Here is a 21,422-nt window from a genome sequence, read left to right on the forward strand (position 1 = left end):
GAGTGGGAACGTCGGTCTCACACACACAGGGACGCTCCTCTACCCGAGTGGGAACGTCGATCTCACACACACAGAGACACCCCTCTACCCGAGTGGGAACGTCGGTCTCACACACACAGGGGCACTCCTCTACCCGAGTGGGAACGTCGATCTCACACACACAGGGACACTCCTTTACCCGTGTGGGAACGTCGATCTCACACACACAGGGACGCTCCTCTACCCGAGTGGGAACGTCGGTCTGACACACACAGGGACTCTCCTCTACCCGAGTGGGAACGTCGGTCTCACACACACAGAGACACCCCTCTACCCGAGTGGGAACGTCGGTCTCACACACACAGGGGCACTCCTCTACCCGAGTGGGAACGTCGATCTCACACACACAGGGACGCTCCTCTACCCGAGTGGGAACGTCGGTCTCACACACACAGGGACACTCCTCTACCCGAGTGGGAACGTCGATCTCACACACACAGAGACACCCCTCTACCCGAGTGGGAACGTCGGTCTCAAACACACAGGGGCACTGCTCTACCCGAGTGGGAACGTCGGTCTCACACACAGAGGGACACTCCTCTACTCGAGTGGGAACGTCGGTCTCACACACACAGGGACACTCCTCTACCCGAGTGGGAATGTCGGTCTCACACACACAGGTACACTCCTCTACCCGAGTGGGAACGTCGATCACACACACACAGGGACGCTCCTCTACCCGAGTGGGAACGTCGATCTCACACACACAGAGACACCCCTCTACCCGAGTGGGAACGTCGGTCTCACACACACAGGGGCACTCCTCTACCCGAGTGGGAACGTCGATCTCACACACACAGGAACACTCCTTTACCCGTGTGGGAACGTCGATCTCACACACACAGGGACGCTCCTCTACCCGAGTGGGAACGTCGGTCTGACACACACAGGGACGCTCCTCTACCCGAGTGGGAACGTCGGTCTCACACACACAGAGACACCCCTCTACCCGAGTGGGAACGTCGGTCTCACACACACAGGGGCACTCCTCTACCCGAGTGGGAACGTCGATCTCACACACACAGGGACGCTCCTCTACCCGAGTGGGAACGTCGGTCTCACACACACAGGGACACTCCTCTACCCGAGTGGGAACGTCGATCTCACACACACAGAGACACCCCTCTACCCGAGTGGGAACGTCGGTCTCAAACACACAGGGGCACTGCTCTACCCGAGTGGGAACGTCGGTCTCACACACACAGGGACACTCCTCTACTCGAGTGGGAACGTCGGTCTCACACACACAGGGACACTCCTCTACCCGAGTGGGAATGTCGGTCTCACACACACAGGTACACTCCTCTACCCGAGTGGGAACGTCGATCACACACACACAGGGACGCTCCTCTACTCGATTGGGAACGTCGGTCTCACACACACAGATACCCCTCTACCTGAGTGGGAACGTCGATCTCACACACACACAGGGACACTCCTCTACCCGAGTGGGAACGTCGGTCTCACACACACAGGGACACTCCTCTACCCGAGTGGGAACGTCGGTCTCACACACACAGGGACGCTCCTCTACTCGAGTGGGAACGTCGGTCTCACACACACAGATACCCCTCTACCCGAGTGGGAACGTCGATCTCACACACACACAGGGACACTCCTCTACCCGAGTGGGAACGTCGGTCTCACACACACAGGGACACTCCTCTACCCGAGTGGGAACGTCGGTCTCACGCACACAGGGACACTCCTCTACTCGAGTGGGAACGTCGGTCTCACACACACAGGGACACTCCTCTACCCGAGTGGGAACGTCGGTCTCACACACACAGGGACACTCCTCTACCCGAGTGGGAACGTCGGTCTCACACACACAGGGACACTCCTCTACCCGAGTTGGAACGTCGATCTCACACACACAGGGACGTTCCTCTACTCGAGTGGGAACGTCGGTCTCACACACACAGATACCCCTCTACCCGAGTGGGAACGTCGATCTCACACACACAGGGACACTCCTCTACCCGAGTGGGAACGTCGGTCTCACGCACACAGGGACACTCGTCTACCCGAGTGGGAACGTCGATCTCACACACACAGGGACACTCCTCTACCCGAGTGGGAATGTCGATCTCACACACACAGGGGCACTCCTCTACCCGAGTGGGAACGTCGATCTCACACACACAGGGGCACTCCTCTACCCGAGTTGGAACGTCGATCTCACACACACATGGACGCTCCTCTACTCGAGTGGGAACGTCGGTCTCACACACACAGATACCCCTCTACCCGAGTGGGAACGTCGATCTCACACACACAGGGACACTCCTCTACCCGAGTGGGAACGTCGGTCTCACGCACACAGGGACACTCGTCTACCCGAGTGGGAACGTCGATCTCACACACACAGGGACACTCCTCTACCCGAGTGGGAATGTCGATCTCACACACACAGGGGCACTCCTCTACCCGAGTGGGAACGTCGATCTCACACACACAGGGGCACTCCTCTACCCGAGTGGGAACGTCGGTCTCGCACACACAGGGACGCTCCTCTACCCGAGTGGGAACGTCGGTCTCACACACACAGAGACACCCCTCTACCCGAGTGGGAACGTCGGTCTCACACACACAGGGACACTCCTCTACCCGAGTGGGAACGTCGGTCTCGCACACTCAGGGACGCTCCTCTACCCGAGTGGGAACGTCGATCTCACACACACAGGGACACTCCTGTACCCGAGTGGGAACGTCGATCTCACACACACAGGGACACTCCTCTACCCGAGTGGAAACGTCGATCTGACACACACAGGGACCCTCCTCTACCCGAGTGGGAACGTCGATCTCACACACACAGGGACGCTCCTCTACCCGAATGGGAACGTCGGTCTCACACACACACAGGAACACTCCTCTACCCAAGTGTGAACGTCGGTCTCACACACACAGGGACACACCTCTACCCGAGTGCGAACGTTGGTCTCACACACACAGGGACGCTCCTCTACCTGAGTGGGAACGTCGATCTCACACACACACAGGGACACTCCTCCACCCGAACGGGAACGTCGGTCTGACACACACAGGGACGCTCCTCTACCCGAGTGGGAACGTCGATCTCACACACACAGAGACACCCCTCTACCAGAGTGGGAACGTCGGTCTCACACACACAGGGGCACTCCTCTACCCGAGTGGGAACGTCGATCTCACACACAAAGGGACGCTCCTCTACTCGAGTGGGAACGTCGGTCTCACACACACAGGGACGCTCCTCTACCCGAGTTGGAACGTCGGTTTCACACACACAGAGACACCCCTCTACCTGAGTGGGAACGTCGGTCTCACACACACAGGGGCACTCCTCTACTCGAGTGGGAACGTCGGTCTCACACACACAGGGACACTCCTCTACCCGAGTGGGAACGTCGATCTCACACACACAGGGACACTCCTCTACCCGAGTGGGAACGTCGGTCTCACACACACAGGGACACTCCTCTACCCGAGTGGGAACGTCGGTCTCACACACACAGGGACACTCCTCTACTCGAGTGGGAACGTCGGTCTCACACACACACGGGGACACACCGCTACCCGAGTGGGAACGTCGATCTCACACACACACGGACACTCCTCTACCCGAGTGGGAACGTCGGTCTCACACACACAGGGACACTCCTCTACCCGAGTGGGAACGACGATCTCACACACACAGGGACGCTCCTCTACCCGAGTGGGAACGTCGGTCTCACACACACAGAGGGACACTCCTATACCCGAGTGGGAACGTCGATCTCACACACACACAGGGACACTCCTCCACCCGAGCGGGAACGTCGGTCTGACACACACAGGGACGCTCCTCTACTCGAGTGGGAACGTCGATCTCACACACACAGAGACACCCCTCTACCAGAGTGGGAACGTCGGTCTCACACACACAGGGGCACTCCTCTACCCGAGTGGGAACGTCGATCTCACACACAAAGGGACGCTCCTCTACTCGAGTGGGAACGTCGGTCTCACACACACAGGGACACTCCTCTACCCGAGTTGGAACGTCGGTCTCACACACACAGAGACACCCCTCTACCTGAGTGGGAACGTCGGTCTCACACACACAGGGGCACTCCTCTACTCGAGTGGGAACGTCGGTCTCACACACACAGGGACACTCCTCTACCCGAGTGGGAACGTCGGTCTCATACACACAGGGACACTCCTCTACCCGAGTGGGAACGTCGGTCTCACACACACAGGGACACTACTCTACCCGAGTGGGAACGTCGGTCTCACACACACAGGGACACTCCTCTACTCGAGTGGGAACGTCGGTCTCACACACACACGGGGACACACCGCTACCCGAGTGGGAACGTCGATCTCACACAGACAGGGACACTCCTCTACCCGAGTGGGAACGTCGATCTCACACACACAGGGACACTCCTCTACCCGAGTGGGAACGTCGATCTCACACACACAGGGACGCTCCTCTACCCGAGTGGGAACGTCGGTCTCACACACACAGAGGGACACTCCTCTACCCGAGTGGGAAAGTCGATCTCACACACACAGGGGCACCCCTTTACCCGAGTTGGAACGGCGATCTCACACACACAGGAACACTCCTCTACCCAAGTGCGAACGTCGGTCCCACACACACAGGGACACACCTCTACCCGAGTGCGAACGTTGGTCTCACACACACAGGGGCACCCCTTTACCAGAGTTGGAACGTCGATCTCACACACATACAGGGACTCTCCTCTACCCGAGTGGGAACGTCGGTCTGACACAGACAGGGACGCTCCTCTACCCGAGTGGGAACGTCGACCTCACACACACAGGGACACTCCACTACCCGAGTGGGAACGTCGGTCTCACACACACAGGGACACTCCTCTACCCGAGTGGGAACGTCGGTCTCACACACACAGGGACACTCCTCTACCCGAGTTGGAACGTCGGTCTCACACACACAGAGACACCCCTCTACCTGAGTGGGAACGTCGGTCTCACACACACAGGGACACTCCTCTACTCGAGTGGGAACGTCGGTCTCACACACACAGGGACACTCCTCTACCCGAGTGGGAACGTCGGTCTCACACACACAGGGACACTCCTCTACCCGAGTGGGAACGTCGGTCTCACACACACAGGGACACTACTCTACCCGAGTGGGAACGTCGGTCTCACACACACAGGGACACTCCTCTACTCGAGTGGGAACGTCGGTCTCACACACACACGGGGACACACCGCTACCCGAGTGGGAACGTCGATCTCACACAGACAGGGACACTCCTCTACCCGAGTGGGAACGTCGATCTCACACACACAGGGACACTCCTCTACCCGAGTGGGAACGTCGATCTCACACACACAGGGACGCTCCTCTACCCGAGTGGGAACGTCGGTCTCACACACACAGAGGGACACTCCTCTACCCGAGTGGGAAAGTCGATCTCACACACACAGGGGCACCCCTTTACCCGAGTTGGAACGGCGATCTCACACACACAGGAACACTCCTCTACCCAAGTGCGAACGTCGGTCTCACACACACAGGGACACACCTCTACCCGAGTGCGAACGTTGGTCTCACACACACAGGGGCACCCCTTTACCAGAGTTGGAACGTCGATCTCACACACATACAGGGACTCTCCTCTACCCGAGTGGGAACGTCGGTCTGACACAGACAGGGACGCTCCTCTACCCGAGTGGGAACGTCGACCTCACACACACAGGGACACTCCACTACCCGAGTGGGAACGTCGGTCTCACACACACAGGGACACTCCTCTACCCGAGTGGGAACGTCGGTCTCACACACACAGGGACACTCCTCTACCCGAGTGGGAACGTCGATCTCATACACACAGGGACACTCCTCTACCCGAGTGGGAACGTCGATCTCACATACACAGGGACGCTCCTCTACTCGAGTGGGAACGTCGGTCTGACAAACACAGGGACGCTCCTCTACCCGAGTGGGAACGTCGGTCTCACAAACACAGAGACACCCCTCTACCCGAGTGGGAACGTCGGTCTCACACACACAGGGGCACTCCTCTACCCGAGTGGGAACGTCGATCTCACACACACAGGGACGCTCCTCTACCCGAGTGGGAACGTCGGTCTCACACACACAGGGACACTCCTCTACTCGAGTGGGAACGTCGGTCTCACACACACAGGGACACTCCTCTACCCGAGTGGGAACGTCGGTCTCACACACACAGGGACACTCCTCTACCCGAGTGGGAACGTCGATCACACACACACAGGGACACTCCTCTACTCGAGTGGGAACGTCGGTCTCACACACAGAGATACCCCTCTACCCGAGTGGGAACGTCGATCTCACACACACAGGGACACTCCTCTACCCGAGTGGGAACGCCGGTCTCACACACACAGAGGGACTCTTCTCTACCCGAGTGGGAACGTCGGTCTCACACACACAGGGGCACCCCTTTACCCGAGTTGGAACGGCGATCTCACACACACAGGGACACTCCTCTACCCAAGTGCGAACGTCGGTCTCACACACACAGGGACACACCTCTACCCGAGTGCGAACGTTGGTCTCACACACACAGGGACGCTCCTCTACCTGAGTGGGAATGTCGATCTCACACACACACAGGGACACTCCTCTACCCGAGTGGGAACGTCGGTCTGACACAGACAGGGACGCTCCTCTACCCGAGTTGGAACGTCGATCTCACACACACAGGGACGCTCCTCTACTCGAGTGGGAACGTCGGTCTCACACACACAGATACCCCTCTACCCGAGTGGGAACGTCGATCTCACACACACAGGGACACTCCTCTACCCGAGTGGGAACGTCGGTCTCACACACACAGGGACACTCCTCTAGCCGAGTGGGAACGTCGATCTCATACACACAGGGACACTCCTCTACCCGAGTGGGAACGTCGATCTCACACACACAGGGACGCTCCTCTACCCGAGTGGGAACGTCTTTCTGACAAACACAGGGACGCTCCTCTACCCGAGTGGGAAAGTCGGTCTCACACACACAGAGACACCCCTCTACCCGAGTGGGAACGTCGGTCTCACACACACAGGGGCACTCCTCTACCCGAGTGGGAACGTCGATCTCACACACACAGGGACGCTCCTCTACCCGAGTGGGAACGTCGGTCTCACACACACAGGGACGCTCCTCTACCCGAGTGGGAACGTCGGTCTCACACACACAGAGACACCCCTCTACCCCAGTGGGAACGTCGGTCTCACACACACAGGGGCACTCCTCTACCCGAGTGGGAACGTCGGTCTCACACACACAGGGACACTCCTCTACCCGAGTGGGAACGTCGGTCTCACACACACAGATACCCCTCTACCCGAGTGGGAACGTCGATCTCACACACACAGGGACACTCCTCTACCCGAGTGGGAACGTCGGTCTCACACACACAGGGACACTCCTCTAGCCGAGTGGGAACGTCGATCTCATACACACAGGGACACTCCTCTACCCGAGTGGGAACGTCGATCTCACACACACAGGGACGCTCCTCTACCCGAGTGGGAACGTCTTTCTGACAAACACAGGGACGCTCCTCTACCCGAGTGGGAAAGTCGGTCTCACACACACAGAGACACCCCTCTACCCGAGTGGGAACGTCGGTCTCACACACACAGGGGCACTCCTCTACCCGAGTGGGAACGTCGATCTCACACACACAGGGACGCTCCTCTACCCGAGTGGGAACGTCGGTCTCACACACACAGGGACGCTCCTCTACCCGAGTGGGAACGTCGGTCTCACACACACAGAGACACCCCTCTACCCCAGTGGGAACGTCGGTCTCACACACACAGGGGCACTCCTCTACCCGAGTGGGAACGTCGGTCTCACACACACAGGGACACTCCTCTACCCGAGTGGGAACGTCGGTCTCACACACACAGGGACACTCCTCTACCCGAGTGGGAACGTCGGTCTCACACACACAGATACCCCTCTACCCGAGTGGGAACGTCGATCTCACAGACACAGGGACACTCCTCTACCCGAGTGGCAACGTCGGTCTCACACACACACAGAGGGACACTCCTCTACCCGAGTGGGAACGTCGGTCTCACACACACAGGGGCACCTCTTTACCCGAGTTGGAACGGTGATCTCACACACACAGGAACACTCCTCTACAAAAGTGCGAACGTCGGTCTCACACACACAGGGACACACCTCTACCCGAGTGGGAACGTTGGTCTCACACACACAGGGACGCTCCTCTACCCGAGTGGGAACGTCGGTCTCACACACACAGGGACGCTCCTCTACCCGAGTGGGAACGTCGGTCTCACACACACAGAGACACCCCTCTACCCGAGTGGGAACGTCGGTCTCACACACACAGGGGCACTCCTCTACCCGAGTGGGAACGTCGGTCTCACACACACAGGGACACTCCTCTACCCGAGTGGGAACGTCGGTCTCACACACACAGGGACACTCCTCTACCCGAGTGGGAACGTCGGTCTCACACACACAGGGACACTCCTCTACCCGAGTGGGAACGTCGATCACACACACACAGGGACACTCCTCTACTCGAGTGGGAACGTCGGTCTCACACACAGAGATACGCCTCTACCCGAGTGGGAACGTCGATCTCACACACACAGGGACACTCCTCTACCCGAGTGGGAACGCCGGTCTCACACACACAGAGGGACTCTCCTCTACCCGAGTGGGAACGTCGGTCTCACACACACAGGGGCACCCCTTTACCCGAGTTGGAACGGCGATCTCACACACACAGGGACACTCCTCTACCCAAGTGCGAACGTCGGTCTCACACACACAGGGACACACCTCTACCCGAGTGCGAACGTTGGTCTCACACACACAGGGACGCTCCTCTACCTGAGTGGAAACGTCGATCTAACACACACAGGGACACGCCTCTACCCGAGCGGGAACGTCGGTCTGACACACACAGGGACGCTGCTCTACCCGACTGGGAACGTCGATCTCACACACACAGTGACGCTCCTCTACTCGAGTGGGAACGTCGGTCTCACACACACAGATACCCCTCTACCCGAGTGGGAACGTCGATCTCACACACACAGGGACACTCCTCTACCCGAGTGGGAACGTCGGTCTCACACACACAGGGACACTCCTATACCCGAGTGGGAACGTCGATCTCACACACACAGGGACACTCCTATACCCGAGTGGGAACGTCGATCTCATACACACAGGGACACTCCTATACCCGAGTGGGAACGTCGATCTCACACACACAGGGACGCTCCTCTACCCGAGTGGGAACGTCGGTCTCACACACACAGGGACGCTCCTCTACCCGAGTGGGAACGTCGGTCTCACACACACAGGGACGCTCCTCTACCCGAGTGGGAACGTCGGTCTCACACACACAGAGACACCCCTCTACCCGAGTTGGAACGTCGGTCTCACACACGCAGGGGCACTCCTCTACTCGAGTGGGAACGTTGGTCTCAAACACACAGGGACACTCCTCTACCCGAGTGGGAACGTCGGTCTCACACACACAGGGACGCTCCTCTACCCGAGTGGGAACGTCGATCACACACACACAGGGACGCTCCTCTACTCGAGTGGGAACGTCGGTCTCACACACACAGATACCCCTCTACCCGAGTGGGAACGTCGATCTCACACACACAGGGACACTCCTCTACCCGAGTGGGAACGTCGGTCTCACACACACAGGGACACTCCTCTACCCGAGTGGGAACGTCGGTCTCACACACACAGGGACACTCCTCTACTCGAGTGGGAACGTCGATCTCACACACACAGGGACACTCCTCTACCCGAGTGGGAACGACGATCTCACACACACAGGGACACTCCTCTACCCGAGTGGGAACGTCGGTCTCACACACACAGGGACACGCCTCTACCCGAGTGGGAACGTCGATCTCATTCACACAGGGACACTCCTCTACCCGAGTGGGACCGTCGATCTCACACACACAGGGACGCTCCTCTACCCGAGTGGGAACGTCGGTCTGACAAACACAGGGACGCTCCTCTACCCGAGTGGGAACGTCGGACACACACACACAGAGACACCCCTCTACCCGAGTTGGAACGTCGGTCTCACACACACAGGGGCACTCCTCTACCCGAGTGGGAACATCGATCTCACACACACAGGGACGCCCCTCTACCCGAGTGGGAACGTCGGTCTCACGCACACAGGGACGCTCCTCTATCCGAGTGGGAACGTCGGTCTCACACACACAGAGACACCCCTCTACCCGAGTGGGAACGTCGGTCTCACACACACAGGGGCACTCCTCTACCCGAGTGGGAACGTCTGTCTCACACACACAGGGACACTCCTCTACCCGAGTGGGAACGTCGGTCTCACACACACAGGGACACTCCTCTACCCGAGTGGGAACGTCGGTCTCACACACACAGGGACACTCCTCTACCCGAGTGGGAACGTCGGTCTCACACACACAGATACCCCTCTACACGAGTGGGAACGTCGATCTCACACACACAGGGACACTCGTCTACCCGAGTGGGAACGTCGGTGTCACACACACAGAGGGACACTCCTCTACCCGAGTGGGAACGTCGGTCTCACACACACAGGGGCACCCCTTTACCCGAGTTGGAACGGCGATCTCACACACACAGGAACACTCCTCTACCCAAGTGCGAACGTCGGTCTCACACACACAGGGACACACCTCTACCCGAGTGGGAACGTTGGTCTCACACACACAGGGACGCTCCTCTACCTCAGTGGGAACGTCGATCTAACACACACAGGGACACTCCTCTACCCGAGCGGGAACGTCAGTCTGATACACACAGGGACGCTGCTCTACCCGAGTGGGAACGTCGATCTCACACACACAGGGACGCTCCTCTACTCGAGTGGGAACGTCGGTCTCACACACACAGATACCCCTCTACCCGAGTGGGAACGTCGATCTCACACACACAGGGACACTCCTCTACCCGAGTGGTAACGTCGGTCTCACACACACAGGGACACTCCTCTACCCGAGTGGGAACGTCGATCTCATACACACAGGGACACTCCTCTACCCGAGTGGGAACGTCGATCTCACACACACAGGGACGCTCCTCTACCCGAGTGGGAACGTCGGTCTCACACACACAGGGACGCTCCTCTACCCGAGTGGGAACGTCGGTCTCACACACACAGGGACGCTCCTCTACCCGAGTGGGAACGTCGGTCTCACACACACAGAGACACCACTCTACCCGAGTTGGAACGTCGGTCTCACACACACAGGGGCACTCCTCTACTCGAGTGGGAACGTCGGTCTCACACACACAGGGACACTCCTCTACCCGAGTGGGAACGTCGGTCTCACACACACAGGGACACTCCTCTACCCGAGTGGGAACGTCGGTCTCACACACACAGGGACACTCCTCTACTCGAGTGGGAACGTCGATCTCACACACACAGGGACACTCCTCTACCCGAGTGGGAACGACGATCTCACACACACACGGACACTCCTCTACCCGAGTGGGAACGTCGGTCTCACACACACAGGGACACTCCTCTACTCAAGTGGGAACGACGATCTCACACACACAAGGACGCTCCTCTACCCGAGTGGGAACGTCGATCTCACACACACAGGGACGCTCCTCTACCCGAGTGGGAACGTCCGTCTCACACACACAGAGGGACACTCCTCTACCCGAGTGGGAACGTCGGTCTCACACACACAGGGGCACCCCTTTACCCGAGTTGGAACATCGATCTCACACACACAGGAACACTCCTCTACCCAAGTGCGAACGTCGGTCTCACACACACAGGGACACACCTCTACCCGAGTGGGAACGTTGGTCTCACACACACAGGGACGCTCCTCTACCTCAGTGGGAACGTCGATCTAACACACACAGGGACACTCCTCTACCCGAGCGGGAACGTCAGTCTGATACACACAGGGACGCTGCTCTACCCGAGTGGGAACGTCGATCTCACACACACAGGGACGCTCCTCTACTCGAGTGGGAACGTCGGTCTCACACACACAGATACCCCTCTACCCGAGTGGGAACGTCGATCTCACACACACAGGGACACTCCTCTACCCGAGTGGTAACGTCGGTCTCACACACACAGGGACACTCCTCTACCCGAGTGGGAACGTCGATCTCATACACACAGGGACACTCCTCTACCCGAGTGGGAACGTCGATCTCACACACACAGGGACGCTCCTCTACCCGAGTGGGAACGTCGGTCTCACACACACAGGGACGCTCCTCTACCCGAGTGGGAACGTCGGTCTCACACACACAGGGACGCTCCTCTACCCGAGTGGGAACGTCGGTCTCACACACACAGAGACACCACTCTACCCGAGTTGGAACGTCGGTCTCACACACACAGGGGCACTCCTCTACTCGAGTGGGAACGTCGGTCTCACACACACAGGGACACTCCTCTACCCGAGTGGGAACGTCGGTCTCACACACACAGGGACACTCCTCTACCCGAGTGGGAACGTCGGTCTCACACACACAGGGACACTCCTCTACTCGAGTGGGAACGTCGATCTCACACACACAGGGACACTCCTCTACCCGAGTGGGAACGACGATCTCGCACACACACGGACACTCCTCTACCCGAGTGGGAACGTCGGTCTCACACACACAGGGACACTCCTCTACTCAAGTGGGAACGACGATCTCACACACACAAGGACGCTCCTCTACCCGAGTGGGAACGTCGATCTCACACAAACAGGGACGCTCCTCTACCCGAGTGGGAACGTCCGTCTCACACACACAGAGGGACACTCCTCTACCCGAGTGGGAACGTCGGTCTCACACACACAGGGGCACCCCTTTACCCGAGTTGGAACATCGATCTCACACACACAGGAACACTCCTCTACCCAAGTGCGAACGTCGGTCTCACACACACAGGGACACACCTCTACCCGAGTGCGAACGTTGGTCTCACACACACAGGGACGCTCCTCTACCTGAGTGGGAACGTCGATCTCACACACACACAGGGACACTCCTCTACCCGAGTGGGAACGTCGGTCTGACACACACAGGGACGCTCCTCTACTCGAGTGGGAACGTCGGTCTCACACACACAGTTACCCCTCTACCCGAGTGGGAACGTCGATCTCACACACACAGGGGCACTCCTCTACCCCAGTGGGAACGTCGGTCTCACACACACAGGGACACTCCTCTACCCGAGTGGGAACGTCGATCTCATACACACAGGGACACTCCTCTACCCGAGTGGGAACGTCGATCTCACACACACAGGGACGCTCCTCTACCCGAGTGGGAACGTCGGTCTGAGAAACACAGGGACGCTCCTCTACCCGAGTGGGAACGTCGGTCTCACACACACAGAGACACACCTCTACCCGAGTGGGAACGTCGGTCTCACACACACAGGGGCACTCCTCTACCCGAGTGGGAACGTCGGTCTCACACACACAGGGACGCTCCTCTACCCGAGTGGGAACGTCGGTCTCACACACACAGGGACGCTCCTCTACCCGAGTGGGAACGTCGGTCTCACACACACAGAGACACCCCTCTACCCGAGTGGGAACGTCGGTCTCACACACACAGGGGCACTCCTCTACCCGAGTGGGAACGTCGGTCTCACACACACAGGGACACTCCTCTACCCGAGTGGGAACGTCGGTCTCACACACACAGGGACACTCCTCTACCCGAGTGGGAACGTCGGTCTCACACACACAGGGACACTGCTCTACCCGAGTGGGAACGTCGATCACACACACACAGGGACGCTCCTCTACTCAAGTGGGAACGTCGGTCTCACACACACAGATACCCCTCTACCCGAGTGGGAACGTCGATCTTACACACACAGGGACACTCCTCTACCTGAGTGGGAACGTCGGTCTCACACACACACAGGGACACTCCTCTACCCCAGTGGGAACGTTGGTCTCACACACACAGGGGCACCCTTTACCCGAGTGGGAACGGCGATCTCACACACACAGGAACACTCCTCTACCCAAGTGCGAACGTCGGTCTCACACACACAGGGACACTCCTCTACCCGAGTGGGAACGTCGGTCTCACACACACAGGGACACTCCTCTACCCGAGTGGGAACGTCGATCACACACACACAGGGACGCTCCTCTACTCGAGTGGGAACGTCGGTCTCACACACACAGAGACACCCCTCTACCCGAGTGGGAACGTCGGTCTCACACACATAGGGGCACTCCTCTACCAGAGTGGGAACGTCGGTCTCACACACATAGGGACGCTCCTCTACCAGAGTGGGAACGTCGGTCTCACACACACAGATACCCCTCTACCCGAGTGGGAACGTCGATCTCACACACACAGGGACACTCCTCTACCCGAGTGGGAACGTCGGTCTCACACACACACAGGGACACTCCTCTACCCCAGTGGGAACGTCGGTCTCACACACACAGGGGCACCCTTTACCCGAGTGGGAACGGCGATCTCACACACACAGGAACACTCCTCTACCCAAGTGAGAACGTCGGTCTCACACACACAGGGACACACCTCTACCCGAGTGGGAACGTTGGTCTCACACACACAGGGACGCTCCTCTACCTGAGTGGGAACGTCGATCTCACACACACAGGGACGCTCCTCTACTCGAGTGGGAACGTCGGTCTCACACACACAGATACCCCTCTACCCGAGTGGGAACGTCGATCTCACACACACAGGGACACTCCTCTACCCGAGTGGGAACGTCGGTCTCACACACACAGGGACACTCCTCTACCCGAGTGGGAACGTCGATCTCATACACACAGAGACACTCCTCTACCCGAGTGGGAACGTCGATCTCACACACACAGGGACGCTCCTCTACCCGAGTGGGGACGTCGGTCTCACACACACAGGGACGCTCCTCTACCCGAGTGGGAACGTCGGTCTCACACACACAGAGACACCCCTCTACCCGAGTGGGAACGTCGGTCTCACACACACAGGGGCACTCCTCTACCTGAGTGGGAACGTCGATCTCACACACACAGGGACGCTCCTCTACCCGAGTGGGAACCTCGGTCTCACACACACAGGGACGCTCCTCTACCCGAGTGGGAACGTCGGTCTGACAAACACAGGGACGCTCCTCTACCCGAGTGGGAACGTCGGTCTCACACACACAGAGACACCCCTCTACCCGAGTGGGAACGTCGGTCTCACACACACAGGGGCACTCCTCTACCCGAGTGGGAACGTCGGTCTCACACACACAGGGACGCTCCTCTACCCGAGTGGGAACGTCGGTCTCACACACACAGGGACGCTCCTCTACCCGAGTGGGAACGTCGGTCTCACACACTAGAGACACCCCTCTACCCGAGTGGGAACGTCGGTCTCACACACATAGGGGCACTCCTCTACCAGAGTGGGAACGTCGGTCTCACACACACAGGGACACTCCTTTACCCGAGTGGGAACGTCGGTCTCACACACACAGGGACACTCCTCTACCCGAGTGGGAACGTCGATCTCACACACACAGGGACGCTCCTCTACCCGAGTGGGAACGTCGGTCTCACACACACAGAGGGACACTCCTCTACCCGAGTGGGAACGTCGGTCTCACACACACAGGGGCACCCCTTTACCCGAGTTGGAACGGCGATCTCACACACACAGGAACACTCCTCTACCCAAGTGCGAACGTCGGTCTCACACACACAGGGACACACCTCTACCCGAGTGGGAACGTTGGTCTCACACACACAGGGACGCTCCTCTACCTGAGTGGGAACGTCGATCTCACACACACACAGGGACACTCCTCTACCCGAGCGGGAACGTCGGTCTGACACACACAGGGACGCCCCTCTACCCGAGTGGGAACGTCGATCTCACACACACAGGGACGCTCCTCTACTCGAGTGGGAACGTCGGTCTCACACACACAGGGACACTCCTCTACCCGAGTGGGAACGTCGGTCTCACACACACAGGGACACTCCTCTACCCGAGTGAGAACGTCGATCACACACACACAGGGACGCTCCTCTACTCAAGTGGGAACGTCGGTCTCACACACACAGAGACACCCCTCTACCCGAGTGGGAACGTCGATCTCACACACACAGGGACACCCCTCTACCCGAGTGGGAACGTCGATCTCACACACACAGGGACACTCCTCTACCCGAGTGGGAACGTCGGTCTCACACACACAGAGACACCCCTCTACCCGAGTGGGAACGTCGATCTCACACACACAGGGACACTCCTCTACCCGAGTGGGAACGTCGATCTCACACACACAGGGACACTCCTCTACTCAAGTGGGAACGTCGGTCTCACACACACAGAGACCCCCCTCTACCCGAGTGGGAACGTCGATCTCACACACACAGGGACACCCCTCTACCCGAGTGGGAACGTCGGTCTCACAAGCACACAGAGACACCCCTCTACCCGAGTGGGAACGTCGGTCTCACAGACACAGGAACACTCCTCTACCCAAGTGCGAACGTCGGTCTCACACATACAGGGACACACCTCTACCCGAGTGGGAACGTTGGTCTCACACACACAGGGGCGCTCCTCTACCTGAGTGGGAACGTCGATCTCACACACACACAGGGACACTCCTCTACCCGAGCGGGAACGTCGGTCTGACACACACAGGGACGCTCCTCTACCCGAGTGGGAACGTCGATCTCACACACAAAGGGACGCTCCTCTACTCGAGTGGGAACGTCCGTCTCACACACACAGATACCCCTCTACCCGAGTGGGAACGTCGATCTCACACACACAGGGACACTCCTCTACCCGAGTGGGAACGTCGGTCTCACACACACAGGGACACTCCTCTACCCGAGTGGGAACGTCGATCTCATACACACAGGGACACTCCTCTACCCGAGTGGGAACGTCGATCTCACACACACAGGGACGCTCCTCTACCCGAGTGGGGACGTCGGTCTCACACACACAGGGACGCTCCTCTACCCGAGTGGGAACGTCGGTCTCACACACACAGAGACACCCTTCTACCCGAGTGGGAACGTCGGTCTCACACACATAGGGGCACTCCTCTACCAGAGTGGGAACGTCGGTCTCACACACACAGGGACACTCCTTTACCCGAGTGGGAACGTCGGTCTCACACACACAGGGACACTCCTCTACCCGAGTGGGAACGTCGATCTCACACACACAGGGAAACTCCTCTACCCGAGTGGGAACGTCGGTCTCACACACACAGAGGGACACTCCTCTACCCGAGTGGGAACGTCGGTCTCACACACACAGGGGCACCCCTTTACCCGAGTTGGAACGGCGATCTCACACACACAGGAACACTCCTCTACCCAAGTGCGAACGTCGGTCTCACACACACAGGGACACACCTCTACCCGAGTGGGAACGTTGGTCTCACACACACAGGGACGCTCCTCTACCTGAGTGGGAACGTCGATCTCACACACACACAGGGACGCTCCTCTACCCGAGCGGGAACGTCGGTCTGACACACACAGGGACGCTCCTCTACCCGAGTGGGAACGTCGATCTCACACACACAGGGACGCTCCTCTACTCGAGTGGGAACGTCGGTCTCACACACACAGATACCCCTCTACCCGAGTGGGAACGTCGATCTCACACACACAGGGACACTCCTCTACCCGAGTGGGAACGTCGGTCTCACACACACAGGGACACTCCTCTACCCGAGTGGGAACGTCGATCTCATACACACAGGGACACTCCTCTACCCGAGTGGGAACGTCGATCTCACACACACAGGGACGCTCCTCTACCCGAGTGGGAACGTCGGTCTCACACACACAGGGACGCTCCTCTACCCGAGTGGGAACGTCGGTCTCACACACACAGAGACACCCCTCTACCCGAGTGGGAACGTCGGTCTCTCACACACAGGGGCACTCCTCTACCCGAGTGGGAACGTCGATCTCACACACACAGGGACGCTCCTCTACCCGAGTGGGAACGTCGGTCTCACACACACAGGGACGCTCCTCTACCCGAGTGGGAACGTCGGTCTCACACACACAGAGACACCCCTCTACCCGAGTTGGAACGTCGGTCTCACACACAGAGGGGCACTCCTCTACTCGAGTGGGAACGTCGATCACACACCCACAGGGACGCTCCTCTACTCGAGCGGGAACGTCGGTCTCACACACACAGATACCCCTCTACCCGAGTGGGAACGTCGATCTCACACACACAGGGACACTCCTCTACCCGAGTGGGAACGTCGGTCTCACACACACAGGGACACTCCTCTACTCGAGTGGGAACGTCGGTCTCAGACACACACGGGGACACACCGCTACCCGAGTGGGAACGTCGGTCTCACACACACAGGGACACTCCTCTACCCGAGTGGGAACATCGATCTCATACCCACAGGGACACTCCTCTACCCGAGTGGGAACGTCGATCTCACACACACAGGGACACTCCTCTACCCGAGTGGGAACGTCGGTCTCACACACACACAGGGACACTCCTCTACCCGAGTGGGAACGTCGATCTCATACACACAGGGACACTCCTCTACCCGAGTGGGAACGTCGATCTCACACACACAGGGACGCTCCTCTACCCGAGTGGGAACGTCGGTCTCACACACACAGGGACGCTCCTCTACCCGAGTGGGAACGTCGGTCTCACACATACAGGGACGCTCCTCTACCCGAGTGGGAACGTCGGTCTCACACACGCAGAGACACCCCTCTACCCGAGTTGGAACGTCGGTCTCACACACAGAGGGGCACTCCTCTACTCGAGTGGGAACGTCGATTTCACACACACAGGGACACTCCTCTACCCGAGTGGGAACGACGGTCTCACACACACAGGGACACTCCTCTACCCGAGTGGGAACGTCGGTCTCACACACACAGGGACACTCCTCTACCCGAGTGGGAACGTCGATCACACACACACAGGGACGCTCCTCTACTCGAGTGGGAACGACGATCTCACACACACAGGGACACTCCTCTACCCGAGTGGGAACGTCGATCTCACACACACAGGGACGCTCCTCTACCCGAGTGGGAACGTCGGTCTCACACACACAGAGGGACACTCCTCTACCCGAGTGGGAACGTCGGTCTCACACACACAGGGGCACCCCTTTACCCGAGTTGGAACGGCGATCTCACACACACAGGAACACTCCTCTACCCAAGTGCGAACGTCGGTCTCACACACACAGGGACGCTCCTCTACCTGAGTGGGAACGTCGATCTCACACACACAGGGACACTCCTCTACCCGAGTGCGAACGTCGGTCTCACACACACAGGAACACTCCTCTACCCAAGTGCGAACGTCGGTCTCACACACACAGGGACACTCCTCTACCCGAGTGGGAACGACGATCTCACACACACAGGGACACTCCTCTACCCGAGTGGGAACGTCGATCTCACACACACAGGGACGCTCCTCTACCCGAGTGGGAACGTCGGTCTCACACACACAGAGGGACACTCCTCTACCCGAGTGGGAACGTCGGTCTCACACACACAGGGGCACCCCTTTACCCGAGTTGGAACGGCGATCTCACACACACAGGAACACTCCTCTACCCAAGTGCGAACGTCGGTCTCACACACACAGGGACGCTCCTCTACCTGAGTGGGAACGTCGATCTCACACACACACAGGGACACTCCTCTACCCGAGTGGGAACGTCGGTCTGACAAACACAGGGACCCTCCTCTACCCGAGTGGGAACGTCGATCTCACACACACAGGGACGCTCCTCTACTCGAGTGGGAACGTCGGTCTCACACACACAGATACCCCTCTACCCGAGTGGGAACGTCGATCTCACACACACAGGGACACTCCTCTACCCGAGTGGGAACGTCGGTCTCACACACACAGGGACACTCCTCTACCCGAGTGGGAACGTCGATCTCATACACACAGGGACACTCCTCTACCCGAGTGGGAACGTCGATCTCACACACACAGGGACGCTCCTCTACCCGAGTGGGAACGTCGGTCTCACATACACAGAGGGACACTCCTCTACCCGAGTGGGAACGTCGGTCTCACACACACAGGGACACTCCTCTACCCGAGTGGGAACGTCGATCTCATACACACAGGGACACTCCTCTACCCGAGTGGGAACGTCGATCTCACACACACAGGGACGCTCCTCTACCCGAGTGGGAACGTCGGTCTCACATACACAGAGGGACACTCCTCTACCCGAGTGGGAACGTCGGTCTCACACACACAGGGGCACCCCTTTACCCGAGTTGGAACGGCGATCTCACACACACAGGAACACTCCTCTACCCAAGTGCGAACGTCGGTCTCACACACACAGGGACACACCTCTACCCGAGTGCGAACGTTGGTCTCACACACACAGGGACGCTCCTGTACCTTAGTGGGAACGTCGATCTCACACACACAGGGACACTCCTCTACCCGAGTGGGAACGTCGGTCTCACACACACACAGGGACGCTCCTCTACCCGAGTGGGATTGTCAATCTCACACACACAGAGGGACGCTCTTCTACCCATATGGGAACATCGATCTCACACACACACAGGGACACTCCTCTACTCGAGTGCGAACGTCGGTCTCACACACCCAGGGACACTCCTCTACTCGAGTGGGAACGTCGGTCTCACACACACAGAGGGACACTCCTCTACCCGAGCGGGAACGTCGGTCTCACACACACAGGGACACTCTTCTACTCGAGTGCGAACGTCGGTCTCACACACCCAGGGACACTCCTCTACTCGAGTGGGAACGTCGGTCTCACACACACAGAGGGACACTCCTCTACCCGAGCGGGAACGTCGGTCTCACACACACAGGGACACTCCTCTACTCGAGTGGGAACGTCGATCTCACACACACACACAAGGACACTCCTCTACTCGAGTGCGAACGTCGGTCTCACACACACAGGGACGCTCCTGGACCCGAGTGGGAACGTCGGTCTCACACACACAGGGACACTCCTCTACCCGTGTGGGAACGTCGGTCTCACACACACAAGGACACTCCCCTACTCGAGTGGGAACGTCGGTCTCACACACACAGAGGGACACTCCTCTACCCTAGGGGAACGTCGGTCTCACACACACAGGGGCACCCCTTTACCCGAGTTGGAACGGCGATCTCACACACACAGAGATAACCCTCTAACCGAGTGGGAACGTCGGTCTCACACACACAGGGACACTCCTCTACCCGAGTGGGAACGTCGATCTCACACACACAGGGACGCTCTTCTACCCATATGGGAACATCGATCTCACACATTCGGGAACACCCCTTTAGCCGTTTG

General features: G+C 58.8%; 1 long non-coding RNA gene across 2 annotated transcripts in view; it reads right to left on the reverse strand.

The window, feature by feature from the left end:
• Positions 1–21,422, reverse strand: part of LOC125383637 — a 48,031-nt gene that overhangs the window by 19,022 nt on the left and 7,587 nt on the right. The window lies entirely within an intron of this gene.

The sequence above is a fragment of the Haliotis rufescens genome, unplaced genomic scaffold, assembly GCF_023055435.1.
Source record: "Haliotis rufescens isolate VD_foot unplaced genomic scaffold, xgHalRufe1.0.p SCAF_25, whole genome shotgun sequence".
Lineage (NCBI taxonomy): Eukaryota > Metazoa > Mollusca > Gastropoda > Lepetellida > Haliotidae > Haliotis > Haliotis rufescens.